Genomic DNA, 15,123 nt, shown 5'->3' with positions numbered 1-15,123 from the left:
AAGAGATGGTACCCAGGATCTGATGGTGAAGCCGGAAGGTAGTCAAGAGTATTCAACAACCAGGTCTTGAAACTCTTCTGTGTTTGGGCTCGTTTGATTCGTCTCAACAAGATCTTTGAGAAGAGATGGTACCCAGGATCTGATGATGAAGCTGGAAGGTAGTCAAGAGTATTTCACGACCAGGTCTTGAAATCACTTTGTGTTTGGGTTCGTTTGATTCGTCTCAACAAGATCTTTGACAAGAGATGGTAATCACTCTTTTATACTCTGGCGCATCCACTGTCTCAGTGTGTCAACAGTCAACTAAAGCAGGTAGGCGTAGCGTAGAGTTGTATTTCCTTACAAAAAACCAATACATAGATGTGGACCTTCCTGTGCTCCATGCAATTAAAACAACATAATATTTAAAAACCGGCCGAGAGCGTGTCGGGTCACGCTCAGTGCCTACACTGAGCGTGGCCCGACACGCTCTCGGCCGGTTTTTAAAGCCGCGTTGGTAAATAGCCGCTCGGCTCTTCCGTAGTTTTCCATATTTTTCAAAAACTATAGAACCTATCAAGTTCAAAACAGTTTTCCTAGAAAGTTTATAAAGTTCTACTTTTGTGATTTTTAAATATTTTTTTAATATATGGTTAAAAAGTTAGAGGGGGGGGGGGGGGGGATACACTTTTTTTTCTTTAGGAGCGATTATTCGCGAAAATATTAATATTATCAAAAAACGATTTCAGTAATTCATTTTTAAATACCTATCCAACAATAAATCATACGTTAGGGTTGAAATGAAAAAAAAAATCACTCCCTACTTTACGTGTAGGGGGGTACCCTAATAAAACATTTTTTCCGCTTTTTATTTTTGCACTTTGTCGGCGTGACTGATATACATATTGGTACCAAATTTCAGCTCTCTAGTTCTAACGGTCACTGAGATTATCCGCGGACGGACGGACGGACGGAGGGACAGACAGACAGACAGACATGGCGAAACTATAAGGGTTCCTAGTTGACTACGAAACCCTAAAAACACATTTTAAATATTAAACTTATATTGACCGGGATATAGACCGTGAATATAAGTCTAATGAAAATAACCGTGAATCATTCAAAACTCTTACATTTTAAATATAAAAAAAAACTACTTAAAATTAAAGAAAACCGATCTTAGTTCCATTATATACAGAGTGGGGCCTGTAACAAAGGCGAAGAATTGAACTGTAGGCTATTCTCCTTATACTGATCAACATTTATTCAGTGACTTTTAAAAATTATGAAGTCTTTAAATTTTTAATTTTTCATACAAAATAAATATTAGCTTCAATGTACGCCATTATTGTTGTCATTGACGTTGTCTGTCACACTTTAGACTTAACAGAATTCGCAATACATTACCTCTTAGAAAAAACTTTCAAATGTGATAAAAATCAAAATAAAAGTTATTTTTAAAAGTCGCCGAACAAATGTTGATCAGTATAAGTGCGTTTTCACATTATCCGATCCGATATCGGATGTCGGACCGATATCCCATACATTACAGGCGCCATCTTGGATTTTTTCTATTGAAATGCTTCCGACATCCGATATCGGATCGGATAGTGTGAAAACGGCTTAAGGAGAATAGCCTAGAGTTCAATTCTTCGCCTTTGTTACAGGCCCCACTCTGTATATGTACCTAGAAAACATCATCATCTTCCTTGCGTTATCCCGGCATTTGCCACGGCTCATGAGAGCCTGCGGTCCACGTTGACAACTAATCCCAAGATTTGGCGTAGGCACTAGTTTTTACGAAAGCGACTGCCATCTGACCTTTCAACCCAAAGGGTAAACTAGACCTTATTGGAATAAGTCCGGTTTCCTCACGATGTTTTCCTTCACCGAAAAGAACCTAGAAAACATATCATATACAAAATTAAATTAAACTAAGAAAACGGATTATATTCATTATGCGAGCAAGCAGATTTTTTGAAAGCGCTCTTAAATTTTTAATAACTCGATAACACAGTTAATAAAACACTAGTTTCTTAGAGCCACTAGCACATTCCAGGGTTAATTTACTAACTAATTAAAAAAAAACACAAAAATAATACGTAGGTACAACTTAACAGAATTATAATATGAAACCAAAAATAAATAAAATATTTCTCAATTAAATTTTCTCAATTAAATTCACGAAAACAAACACGTAAAAATATTATTAAAATACAAAAAATAACTGAAATAACCCAATTTCGACACCCGTGGCGTGGCTGAATTTGTCGTATCTTTCTTATTAAAGTTATAAGTATATTTTTTTATATTCTTTTTTTCATCAATAATGATAACGAATCAACATTATAATAAAGTAAATACACAACAACATTCTGCCTTATAAAAATACATTTATAAAATATAAATGATCTACCAAGTAAAGTAGTAACTATACCTACTCGCAAGCTATGACGTAAGAGGTGAATATGCTATTCTTGAAGCAGCCGATAATTTCGCACGTATTACCATCGGCCGAAATAGCTCAGTTGGGAGAGCGTTAGACTGAAGATCTAAAGGTCCCTGGTTCAATCCCTGGTTTCGGCAATTAGTCTTTTTTATTTTTTTTGTTTGTGGCGAAAAAATTTTAATTGATAAAGATAAACAGTTTTACTTTCTCTATAAAGACTATAAATAACCGGAAAAGTGATCGTACTCGCTCACCGTGGGTTCTATATAAAGTTTTTGAAAATAAATAATATAATAATAATTCCATATTAGCAAATCGTTTTGACAGTTCTTAAAAAGAACCGTTTCTCAACAGGGTGGCTAGCCGAATGGCAACGCTGATGTAAGATATCTAACTGGCTATTGGCGCGACAGAGCCAGCGGCTTTCGTGGTCGGAGAAATATTCGGTTTTTTATGGTATATGGTAGTGTAAAAAAAAATAGGAATTAAAGAAAAATTAACTAACTATGCCATTCTGTTTCCTACAGCGGAACTAACTACATTTATTTAGTTTTAGAAAATGTATAATTTTTAAATTAGTCTGCAGCCTTTTGCCCAAGGCACTAGCGTCAGGCAGGGCTCGGATACCGGTTAAATTTTCAAACCGTTATCATGTACTTGCGGCAAAACCTTTACATTTTGTTTTCGATCGAAAAACCGCTATTTTTAAACCGATTTTTAAGAGAAATTAAAGCGTTCATAAAGGTTTCGTTCGATTAACCGGTTTAGAACAAAATAAACCGGTTTATTCCGCAGTATGATAGGTAATACTGTTCTAACCAAACAAAAAAAGTCTTTGCGTGAACGTAGGTACCTAGTACCTACATATTTACGCGGTGTCCGGTGCGTCTTGCCGCTCGTCGAATAAACCGGTTTATTTTGGTTAAAATAAAGTTTTCATAACGTTCGCGTTCTTTAGAAAGTTCGGAGTAAAATCGAAATAAACCGGTTCCGAGCCTTACACGCCGTCCGGTCGTTTGCCGTCTGCACGGCATAAACCCAACCTGGGACTAATTAACTAACTGTTTAATAAAATGATAAGGTTTAATGTAGTAGTAATATTTTTTTTATAAGTACCTATAGTTGTTGTGTAAATTGTATTAATATATATTGTTGATATTATTTCATTTGTTATCTTTCATCCCTTATCTAATGATACCTTCGGCTTTCTGCAATATTTTATTTAACCTCCTCCTTTCTTTGAAGTCGGTTAATAAAGTACTAGTTTTGTTTTATAAAGAAACGACGGGAAATTTTTAGAAAGCTGATTGATGACGATTTCTAGTAGGTATGTAATTTAAACAGGTTTTTACAAAGTTAATATTTTATGTTAAGCATTTTATTATAGGGGTTCTCAAATAGTGTATCGATATCGAACCAACTGAATCATGAATTCATGACCCACCATAAGCTAATTTTGCCAAACCGTCTTAACCCTTAAATGCATGAATTTTTCTTTTAAATAGACAATGGTTTTCTGACTCTGGGAAAAATAATAAAAAAAATATTTAAGATCGATTTTTATACTAAATCAGTGTTAGAAGTTAAATAGGCCAAAACTTATTTATATAAATATATAATTATTGGTAAGTTTTATTTGTAAAGTATTACTATTATTAGAAAGGTACACTATTTGTGAAACCCCCATGATAAAATGATTAAACATTAACTAATTACTAACTCCGAAAAGATCAGCCTTAATCACATACTAAAAATCGCCATCGTCCTGTTTTTTCACACTTTTCCGCCATTTCATCTTAATTCTTATAAAATAAATAGTAAATGGTTATATTATTTAATTTATTTAATTGTATATTAAATAATAATAAATAATGAATAATAATTAAGCAATAAATTTGATTTTGGATAGCTACATAGTCTAGAGAATTTATTCTTAAATCGGCCTATTATTTCCAAAGATATTGCTGTTTCTTTTATTTTCGTAAGTCTAGTTGATTAGTAACTCTACGTTCGTTGATTACGTATGCGTGCCGTGTTAGTGTATCATCGTGGTCCAAACAGATTACTGGCAATTCGTAATCCTTATTGCAAAGGCATAAGGCTTTAGGTATCTTATCAATTGTCAGTCATACAAACTGGGTTTAGAACAAAAGTCGATAAGGCGATAGTTTGTTACAAATTGTAAGAAAAAAAGCCCTTATTGCCTGAAATAGGGTAGTGACATTGGCAACTGACATTCGCTTTGTAGTAACAGGGACTGACCTGTCGTATTTTCGCCATGATAAATTGAACCTTATCACTGAGCCAGAAGAGCGAAATTTTAAAAATTCAATCTTTAATAAAAAGAACAGCCAGTATTAAAACATTACCAAGTATGCAATCCTCTATCAGAGATACAGTAGTAACTTTTGCTTTTGTAACTTTTAGACCTGGCACGCAAAAAATGAAAACTAAATACAAAAAATAACCTGCATTAAAATATAGCGTAATCAATTCTACTCTTGATTCTGAACAAACTGTTTTCTGGTTTTCAGTGCATGGTGTAACACGTTGTATACATCACCATGCATTTAAGGGTTAATGTAAGTAGAGTGAGCAGGTGACGAACTTGTTATCATTTTATTAAACACTGACATGTGTGTAGTGACATAATTTAGTTAGTATTTAAAACGACCTAAGTGCATTAGTAAGCAATACCTAGACCTAAAGTCCCATTACGAATTGAACGGAATAAACGTAAACAAACTGCTGTCACTGTCAAAGTAACACGTGCAGCTCAAGTCAGGGGTTCTCAAAGTAAGGGCCGAGCGAAAATCAAATTACTTTTAACCAGTTATAGGTAGTTTCAACTCAGTTGAGGTCACGCACACTATAACACTGTCATGTAATGACAACGAGATTTTGAAATTAGTGTTCTTATGTACCGACTGCAGATTCAACAGTGAATTGTAAGAAAGACCAAAAAGTTTCTATTTACTATTTTGTTAAGAATTACGTCTATAGAACAATTTTCAAACAAAACAAAAAATAAAATATCTCGTATGTGATTAATTAATTGTCAGATTATGATTGTAATATAAATCGTAGAAATCAAAGATAATATGTAATAAATTGCCTTATTTTATCATCGTAGCTGTTAAAATGGTGTTTACCTATTTTTTCATTACTTATTAATCACAGTGTAATGTCATACGGTATTCTGGTTTGGGGCAAAGCAGCTGACATACAGACTATCTTTGTATTACAAAAGAGAGCCATTCGTTCTATTTACAACTTAGGAACACGTGAATCAGTAAGAGAACTCTTCAAAGAAATTAATATCTTAACTGTAGCTTCCCAATACATTTATGATAGTATAATTTATGTTGTTAAGAATTTAGACTGTTTCACTAAGAATTCTGATATCCATAATTATAACACTAGAAACAAAAATAAGCTTGCCATAAAGAAGTTTCGTGTCCGTAAAGTACAGAAGTCATTTGTTGGGCAATGCATTCATTTTTATAATAAGTAACCTGACACTGCTTTGAGATTACCCCTCCCAGCTCTTAAGAACTACTTAAAAAAATCATTGATGTTAAAGGCTTATTACAGAGTCGAGGACTATTTGACAGACAAACATGCATGGCCCGAACCAGAAACTACAAAAAACGAATAGCAATTAAAATAATTGTATTATGTATAGAGGACACAGTTCAGATAAGAAAGCACATCAAATATTTTATATTTTAAGTTGTGTAGGTAAATTACATATTTAATGATATTGAGATTCATATTATCTTTTTCTTCTGTGACAATTTGATATGTTTTCTCTGAAGAAGAACGACGTATTATTAAGCAATAATATAATTTATTGAAATTAATTTCCATAGAGTACCTAGTCTGTTCATATTCTTTGATGAATACTTTTGCATGTTAAATTGTATCTTGTTATTTAATGCATGTTAGTTATAAGATGTAATGTTTTGAAAAGAAGTTGCCCGCCGAGTTTCTTGCCGGTCCCATAGTGGATACCCCCCTCCCAACTGAGGGGGGACTGAAATCTTCTCGAGGCTGAGGCGTATGGTTAGAGCCGGCGTAGCTTTATTTGACGTTCAATGTTCATATGCGCATTGTAATATGCCTACTTGAAAAATAAATATTTCATTTTCATTTTCATTTTTCATTTCATTTTCATTTATTAGCAGACATAGAAGTCGCAGTAGCAATAACGTCAATTAACATAGGGACATCCTTCCGATATAAAATATATCGATAGCTGAATACTTATTTGGAAGTGAAATTTCATATGAGCTATAAAGTTCACCAGATAATTTAATTTTCCCCTCACTAGCTCGGAAACACGTGTTTTGTCCTTTAATACCAGCGGGTAAAAACGCATTTTATCCACTAGTGGGTAAAGTAATTTGACCTTGAATAAAGTCAAATTAACTGGTTTAAAATTCATAAAAGTAGGTGAATCTAGTAATAATAGTACATTACTACAGAGGCCGGGACAAAGGGGGTTGCCGGCCGAAGACATATAGACATATAGGATAGGTCTGAGGCGGGCAACCCCATTTCCCGCCGAGGTATGTATAGTGCTTTTCTCAAACATGGTATGAAATAAATAAAGTCTACTGAAAATAGTACCTTTGGATGGCTGTATCTCCTAAACGGTGCGTCGTAGCCACAGACCAACCCCTATAGACATGAATTATAAGACGACTCGCGGTTGCCAGCCTTCCTAGTATTTGCACTGATATAAGCGCGGGCGCTCGCCGTGCCCGTTCAGTTGCGACCAAGTAGCAGATCCGCAAAGAGCGCGTGTTTTTCGCAAAAAAAAAATTGAAAAAGGGCATTTGATGCTTAAAAATGTCCACCTGTAGTGTGAAATGGTGTGGAAAAACCACAAGAAAGTCAAATTTAAAAACAGACGGAATTACATTTCACAGGTAAGTCATATTTATAATTTATTCCGAGCCAGCATAGGTCAACTTACACTGGCCACTAGAAGTAGTTGACGCGACAGTCATACTCTGTCCCTTTTCATCAAATTAAAAATGCAATGTGCTATTCCTTTCTTACGAAGCACGTGTATCGTAGTGATGTGACAATGTTGATTTTGTTTATTACCGTGACCTCGTGTTTTGTTTTAACAACGTTTTACCGGATTTGTTTACGCAATAAGTAGAGATGAAAATAATAATTTCTACCAATATAATATTTTCCGATGTTTGTTAGAGTAGTCAGTACGTACTAAGTAGTAAGTAGTAATTTGTAGAATGTGTAGTTTTTTTTATTTAGGTAGTTGGTTTGTAGTTTATGGTTGGTTGGTTAGTAGGTAAACAAGTAGTTTAATTCTTAGTTTTTATTATAGTTTATTTCGTAAGTAGGTAGTAGTTTTGCTAAAGCTGAAACAATCAAGACTTGGAACCGGTTAAAAACGGTTTATTTCGATTTTACTCCGATCTTTCTAAAGAAGGCGAACGTTATGAGAACTTTATATTAACCGAAATAAACCGGTTTATTCGACGAGCGGCGAGACGCACCGGCACCGCGTAAATACTTACGTTCACACAACGACTTTTTTGTTTGGTTTGAACAGTAATTACCTATCATGCTGTGGAATAAACCGGTTTATTTTGTTCTAAACCGGTTAATCGAACGATACCTTTATGAAAGCGTTCCCCTAAAACCGGTTTAAAAATAGCGGTTTTTCGAGCGGAAACGAAATTTTAACTAACGAAATTAGTTTTGCCGCAAGTACATGATAACGGTTTGAAAATTTTACCGGTATCCGAGCCCTGAAACAATCATCAAAACATGGACAGTGTTTTTAAATGCAGGTTTTTTGACTCAGTGACGCCCATGCGAGTCCACTGGTGGGCCCGATGATGAACTCCAAGGCAGTACGAGAATCGATAAATGTTATGTTGGCTTTTTAGGATCATCTTAGTGAGCAGTTAGGTTCAATCTCATAAGATAGGCCTGATGATGAACTTGGAGGAAGTGCGAGGGAACTCGGAGTTGGCTTGAGGTAATGATATGATGTGTTGGCTTTATAGAATCCTCTTGGTGAGCAGTTGGGTGGAGAATCATAAGATAGGCCTGATGATGAAGTTCGAGGAAGTGCGAGGGAACTCAGAGTTGGCTTGACATAATGATATGTTGTGTTGGCTTTTTAGGATCCTCTTGGTGAGCAGTTGTGTTCAGTACTACAACATGGGCCTCATGATGAACTTGGAGGAAGTGCGAGGGAACTCGGAGTTGGCTTGAGATAAAGATATTTCGTGTTGGCTTTTTAGGATCCTTTTAGTGAGCAGTAGGGTTGAGTGTCATAAGATAGGCCTGATGATAAACTTTGAGGAAGTGCGAGGGAACTAAGAGTTGGTTTGACATAATGATATGTTGTGTTGGCTTTTTAGGATTCTCTTGGTGAGCAGTTGGATCCAGTACCACAAGATGGGCCTCATGATGAACTTGGAAGAAGTGCTAGGGAACTTGGTGTTGGCTTGACATAATTATATGATGTGTTGGCTTTTTAGGATCCTCTTGGCGAGCAGTTGGGTCCAGTACCACGAGATGGGCCTCATGATGAACTCGGAAGAAGTGCTAGGGAACTCGGTGTTGGCTTGACATAATGATATGTTGTGTTGGCTTTTTAGGATCCTCTTGGTGAGTAGTTGGGTCCAGTACCACAAGATGGGGGTCATGATGAACTCGTAAGAAGTGCTAGGGAACTCGGTGTTGGCTTGACACAATGATATGATGTGTTGGCTTTTTAGAATCGTTTTGGTGAGCAGTTGTATCCAGTACCACAAGGTGGGCCTCATCAGAAACTTGGAGGAAGTGCAAGGGAACTCGAAATTAGTTTCAAATTATGATATGTTGTGTTGTGTAGGCTTTTAGGATCCTTTTGGTGAGGGGTTGAATCCAGTGACACACACTAGTTCCTGGCAGTTGGTACTTATGACGAAGTTAAAAAATGTCAGCAAAATCAAAACTTGTCGCAGATAGTCAAAATCTAAATTGTGTTGTAAAGTAATATAATTGCAAAATTATGATTATTTAAAACTAATTGTAACCTTCATTGAATCAATTTTACAGATATAGCAGTAGCATCATATAAAATCTGGAGCAGAATCATATAAAATATTCACCTCGTCACCTCATTCGTAAAAAGTAGGTACTTAGTAAATGCTTTTTATAGAATAAGTATGCATGGTTGTTAATTCAGTATGCATGCAAGGGTGGTTTATGATTGTACGTTTATATATTATTATATTTATATTTGGAGTCTTATGATAAATATATTTCTAATAAGTTGCGTATATTGTCCTAATTATTTATTTATTCGTTTTTTTGCATGTTTAATAGCTTGCATGCGACGTTGGATCTATCTCGCTTTTGCCTTCATATCAGACACAAGTTTCGGAACAATTCTAAGGCTAAATTAAACCTGGAAAACTTAGAATCTTACCGAATTTAATGGTTTTAACGCGAAATGGTCCTGATATTAGGGCAATAGCAGTGAACAGTAGTTATCCAGTTTGAATAAGCTAGTACTAGTATTGTACCTATAAGTAACAGTACAGAATACTCAGACGTAGGTAACATAAATCAGTGGTATTCCAGATTTCCGAAATCACCGTTAACTAAAACTAAATGGATCGACGCCACGCAACGTGGGAGTCGTGGTATCCAAGCAATACAAGCGTTATTTGCTCAAGACACTTTACTGCTGATTGCTTTCACCAAATAACAAATAATCGCAAACGGAGACGTCTATTGGAGTCTGCAGTACCAACCTTATATTTGCCAGTTTTGGTAAGCCGGTCTTATTTTAGCATAACCAAAGGTTATGTTGTTCTAAGTTACATACATTGTCGGTTATTTATGAGACTCTACTATCATTAATAATAACTTGGAAATTAACCTTTTGGTATTTTTTTTTAATTTTGCATCTTCAGCCTGATAATGTAATTTTTAACCGCCTTCCAAATCTCAAAGGAAGGGGTTATCAAGTCGTCTGTATGTTTTTTTTTTTAATGTTTGTTCCTCGATATCTCCGTCGTTACTAGACCGATTTTGAACATTTTTTTTTTGATTGAATGTATATGCATACAGATTGGTCCCATTTTTCTCAGAACCCAGTTCTGATGATGGGATCCTGGAGAAATCGAGGGAACTCCTCAAATCTGAAAGGCATACATATGGTGATTTTTGTGTTTTTAAAGGAACAGCATGCATTTACGTACGGAACAGTGACATTTGGTGCAGTGGAACTCCTGATGATGGTCAGAATGGAACTACTCAAATCTGAACGGCACACTTATAGTGACTTTGGTATTTTTATAAGAACAGCATGCACTTACGTCCAGAACAGTGATATTTGGTGCAGTGGAATGGCTGATGATGGTCAGAACGGAACTCCTCAAATCTGAACGGCACACTTATAGTGACTTTGGTATTTTTATAAGAACAGCATGCACTTACGTCCAGAACAGTGACATTTGGTGCAGTGGAACTGCTGATGAAGAGTGAGCCGCCTCTGGTTAGAGTTCCGTTCTGATAATCATTCTCATCTGTAAGTACTTCAGAATCATCCAGATTTCAAAATTGGTTCAGAAATGACGGAGATATCTAATAACAAACATTAAAAAATATACAGACGAATTGATAACATAATCCAACATTTGATAGTATTTATCACCAGAACGCCAAAGGAAGGCGGTTTTTTTTTTCTTAAAAATTATTTTGTGATAATTTTGCATTATTGTGATCAATTTGATAAGCATTCTTTGGAATGTTACCTTCATACCGTAAAATAATTTCAGGCTCCTGCTCCATCAGGGGTAGACATCGAATATGCCGTGGAAGCTAATATACCAGAACAATCCGACGCTCATTTAGACACGCCTTCGAGTATAAACACGGTTCGAATTTGGAATTATACTTACATTATTTGTTCGGGAAATCTTGGAAGCACTTTATACAAACATAACTGTACATTTTTCAGGATGATTTTACTGGGCAACATTTAAATACTGCAGTTGCGGTTCCAATGCAAGAGAGTGTTAATGATCACATCACAGGCACATCTTCAAACCAGGTTCGATAACTTAAATTATAACATTGTTCGTTTAAATCACCAAATAGATATGAGTGCAATGAATATTAATATGTATCATATATTTGTGATTCATTTTCAGAATGATGATCATAAGTTACAAGCTTCAGTAATGAAGACAACACCTCAACAAGAAAACGTCATATTACAAACACCTACCAGAAAAAGAAAAGTATGCCAAATCTATGATCCTGATACACCATCAGCTTACGACACACCCGTCAAAAAACGACTCTGTAGAAGAATCATTGAACTAAAAGGCAAAGTGCAAGAGAAGAATTTGAAATTGAAAAAACTACGGGAATCTAACCGAAGACTTAAACGTCAAATTATTTCATTAAAGTCACTCTTGGCGGAATTGGAGAAAAAAGAGCTTATTACACCAGATACCAGTTTAATGCTCGATTCATTAGGAGTAAAGTGTCGTGAAATCGTTGATCGGCAAATACAAAAACGAAAAACTGGTAAAAACATACGGAAAAAATATTCACCGCAGTTGAGGGCATTTGCGCTAACGCTTAATTTTTATTCAACTAAAGCCTATAACTACGTGCGTCAAACCTTTAACACATGTTTGCCTTCCATCAAGACGATATCGACATGGTATCGGTCTGTTGATGGTAGGCCCGGTTTCACTAAAGAGGCTTTCGAAGCATTAAAATTAAAAGCTAAACAATCTAGTACTCCGATTAACGTCTGCATTGTTTTCGACGAAATGAAAATCGGGGCTGGTATTGACAAAAATTATGGTTACGTAGATTTTGGGGAGGTGATTGATTCCGATGTTAGGGAGCAGTGTAAGGAGGCTTTAGTTTTTCTTGTGGTGCCATTGCACGGAAAATGGAAAGTCCCCATCGGGTACTTTATGGTGAATAAAGTATCAGCCGACCAAAAAGTATTTTTGCTAACTAAAGCTATTGAGTATTGCAATGAAGTGAACATTGTAGTTAAAGCAGTAACTTTCGATGGCTGTCCTGTGAATATATGGCAATGGCAAAAAGACTTGGGTGCGATTTCAATCCTGATAATTTAAAAACTACTATCAAGGTGAATAATAAGGAAATAGCTGTATTCCCCGATCCGGTCCACATGCTAAAATTGATAAGAAATAGTTTCGAGCACTATAAGGAATTCAAGGATGCTGAGGGACAAAGTATTAAATGGAGTCACCTCGAATTACTCCACAAACTACAAGAAGACGAAAAATTTCATGCAGCTAATAAATTACGCGCACAACACTTATTATTTAAAAAAAATATCATGAAAGTAAAACTTGCCACCCAACTTTTTAGTCGCAGTGTAGCAATTGCCTTGCAGTTCTGTAAAAACAGCCTTAAATTGAAAGAATTCCAAGACATTGACGGCACGGCAAACATGTTATTAAATCTCAACGATCTTTTTGATATCCTAGACTCGAAAGTGCACGGCTACGGATTAAGAGCGCTTTCAAAAAATCTGCTTGCTCGCATTTCGACGCCACGACGACATAAGTTAAGAAGATGTCCTAATCGAATCCTGAACTTAATAAGCCTTTTAGATGACGGAAAGTGTAGCATTTTGCCGACTAAAACTATCAATTTTACATTATTACGACGTTTTCGTTGAATGCCCTCTTAAAGAGAGCTATAAACTTGGAAAATGCGGAAAAGGTCCTTTACCGACTTGAAGAATGCATAAAGATGTTGTTAAGTATGACAACTTTTTTTTTGGGTCAACAGACGAGGCTAGTCAAAACCCCGAGAAGTACTGGATTTGTTGGATTTTGTGCATGCATCGAAAGTGCCAAGTTTTTATTCAAAGACTTAATACAGTCTAAAAATTGTCGATACCTGTCGTTCCACCGAATCAGTCAAGACCATATCGAATTGCTTTTTTGTAACATCCGATCTCGAGGGGGAGCAAATAATAATCCAACCGCTAAACAATTTCACGGGATTTACAGAAAAATGCTAGTGCACATGGAGTTAAAGGATCTGAACACAGGAAATTGCGTCGCACTGGAAGAAATTTCCATTCTTAATTGCTCATCGGCTATAAAACGTATTAATGTTACCACTGCAAGAGGCGATATGTCAGAAATCCAAGATGAAGATGATGCGGAAGATGAGTATTTAAAATCATTGGAGGAAATCCCACTATCTCACTTCTCTGAGAGTATCATAGAATACATATCGGGAGCGGTAGTGCATTACTTGACTAGAAAAATTAAATGCAACACATGCGTTAAGGCTTTGGCGTCTTCAAGTGAAATCAAAACGAGCTTGATATTCGCAAAAGATGTCGGTGGTCTTACGTATCCTTCAGATATGGTGACAAGGATTTGCAAACGTTGCGAGCAAGTAATACGAAGCTCCATGGACGAAACCGCGAATCGCTCAACGGTGTTTTATAAAGACAAGCTTCGTTTTGTAACGCTTGCACTTAGAAGTTTTGTAAATGAAGATTTATTTCCGCAATTAAAAACCCATCAATTCGATCACGAGGACTGCAATCACATTATCGATTTGACAAAAAGCGTCATGGAAAAATATATAGATATAAGATTGCTTTACCTAACAAAGAAAACCACAAATCCTCAAAATGCTGTAAGACGAATTTATACTAAACTCATACATTTCAAGAATCAATAACCACGTTGTTGCAGTTGTGTAGACCATTTTATCGTTCGCAGAATTCCGCTGGGTGGCTGCTGGTCCACAGGACTGGTCATTGTAGGAATCTTTGAGGAAGGGCTATGTCCAGCAGTGGACATCTTTCGGTTAAAATGATGATGATGGTGATTTCACATATACTTTAGAACTCGATTGTACCTCATTTTAAAGAGTAGTTATAGTTAGTAAAAATTAGAATGGTCTTATTTTAAAAATACGAGTAAGTCTTTTTTTAATAATTTGCTAAAAAGGCATGATATATAGATATTTGTTATTGGCATGGTGTCAAATTACTAAATCTCCTTGATTATTGAGATATTTTTGATACTTATGTGTATAAAGTAACTTTTATTAAAATACAGTGGGATTTTATTTATTACTCAACTACCTACATCTTATGAAATAAAACTATGCAAACGGATTTAATCGCGTATAATGAATTTACAATTCATCCCGACGTCGAAAAACGTAGTTTTATTTCATGAGTAATTATCGCGGTAACCGAAGACAATATTACCTACATCTTTTCATATACATAATTACTAGTGAAATATACGCCCTGTTTTTTTTGTTTTCCGTTAAATTCGACACGTAAGTTAATTATCAGGAATTACCTGTATATCACTTTAAATTTAATTCGCAAAAAAAAAAATTCATCATTTTCATACATAATAAATAAATTTATTAGTGTCAGAGACCCTTAAGATTAACATTCAAGTTAGTGTCAAGTGTTCGACGGCGCATGTCAAAACAAATAACATTAATAATTGGTAAAGGCTATCACACACGTGTTCAGTAATCATATTTATTTTTTTAATAACTCGATAACCCTAAGTTTTGAGAAGCTCGTTTCTTAGAGAAAGTAATTGTATTTGATCTAAAGAACCTTCCCTTAAAGTAAGCAGAATTCAATAAAAACAGGGTGTCTGTAT

The 15,123-nt window shown here is 35.5% G+C and overlaps 1 long non-coding RNA gene and 1 other non-coding gene across 2 annotated transcripts; both read left to right on the top strand.

Moving 5' to 3' along the window:
* Positions 1-2,492: 2,492 nt before the first annotated feature.
* Trnaf-gaa lies at positions 2,493-2,565 on the top strand. The gene has a single exon. It is a non-coding gene; the product is annotated as a tRNA-Phe (tRNA).
* A 7,565-nt stretch (positions 2,566-10,130) lies between these two features.
* LOC125225299 lies at positions 10,131-12,310 on the top strand. Its single transcript, XR_007176973.1, has 4 exons — positions 10,131-10,237; positions 11,248-11,346; positions 11,430-11,522; positions 11,623-12,310. It is a non-coding gene; the product is annotated as an uncharacterized LOC125225299 (long non-coding RNA).
* Positions 12,311-15,123: the final 2,813 nt, after the last annotated feature.

Source organism: Leguminivora glycinivorella, chromosome 4, assembly GCF_023078275.1.
Source record: "Leguminivora glycinivorella isolate SPB_JAAS2020 chromosome 4, LegGlyc_1.1, whole genome shotgun sequence".
NCBI classification, from domain to species: Eukaryota; Metazoa; Arthropoda; class Insecta; order Lepidoptera; family Tortricidae; genus Leguminivora; species Leguminivora glycinivorella.
The sequence above is the reverse complement of the archived record's forward strand: the minus strand, read 5'-3'. Positions and strand labels throughout refer to the sequence as shown.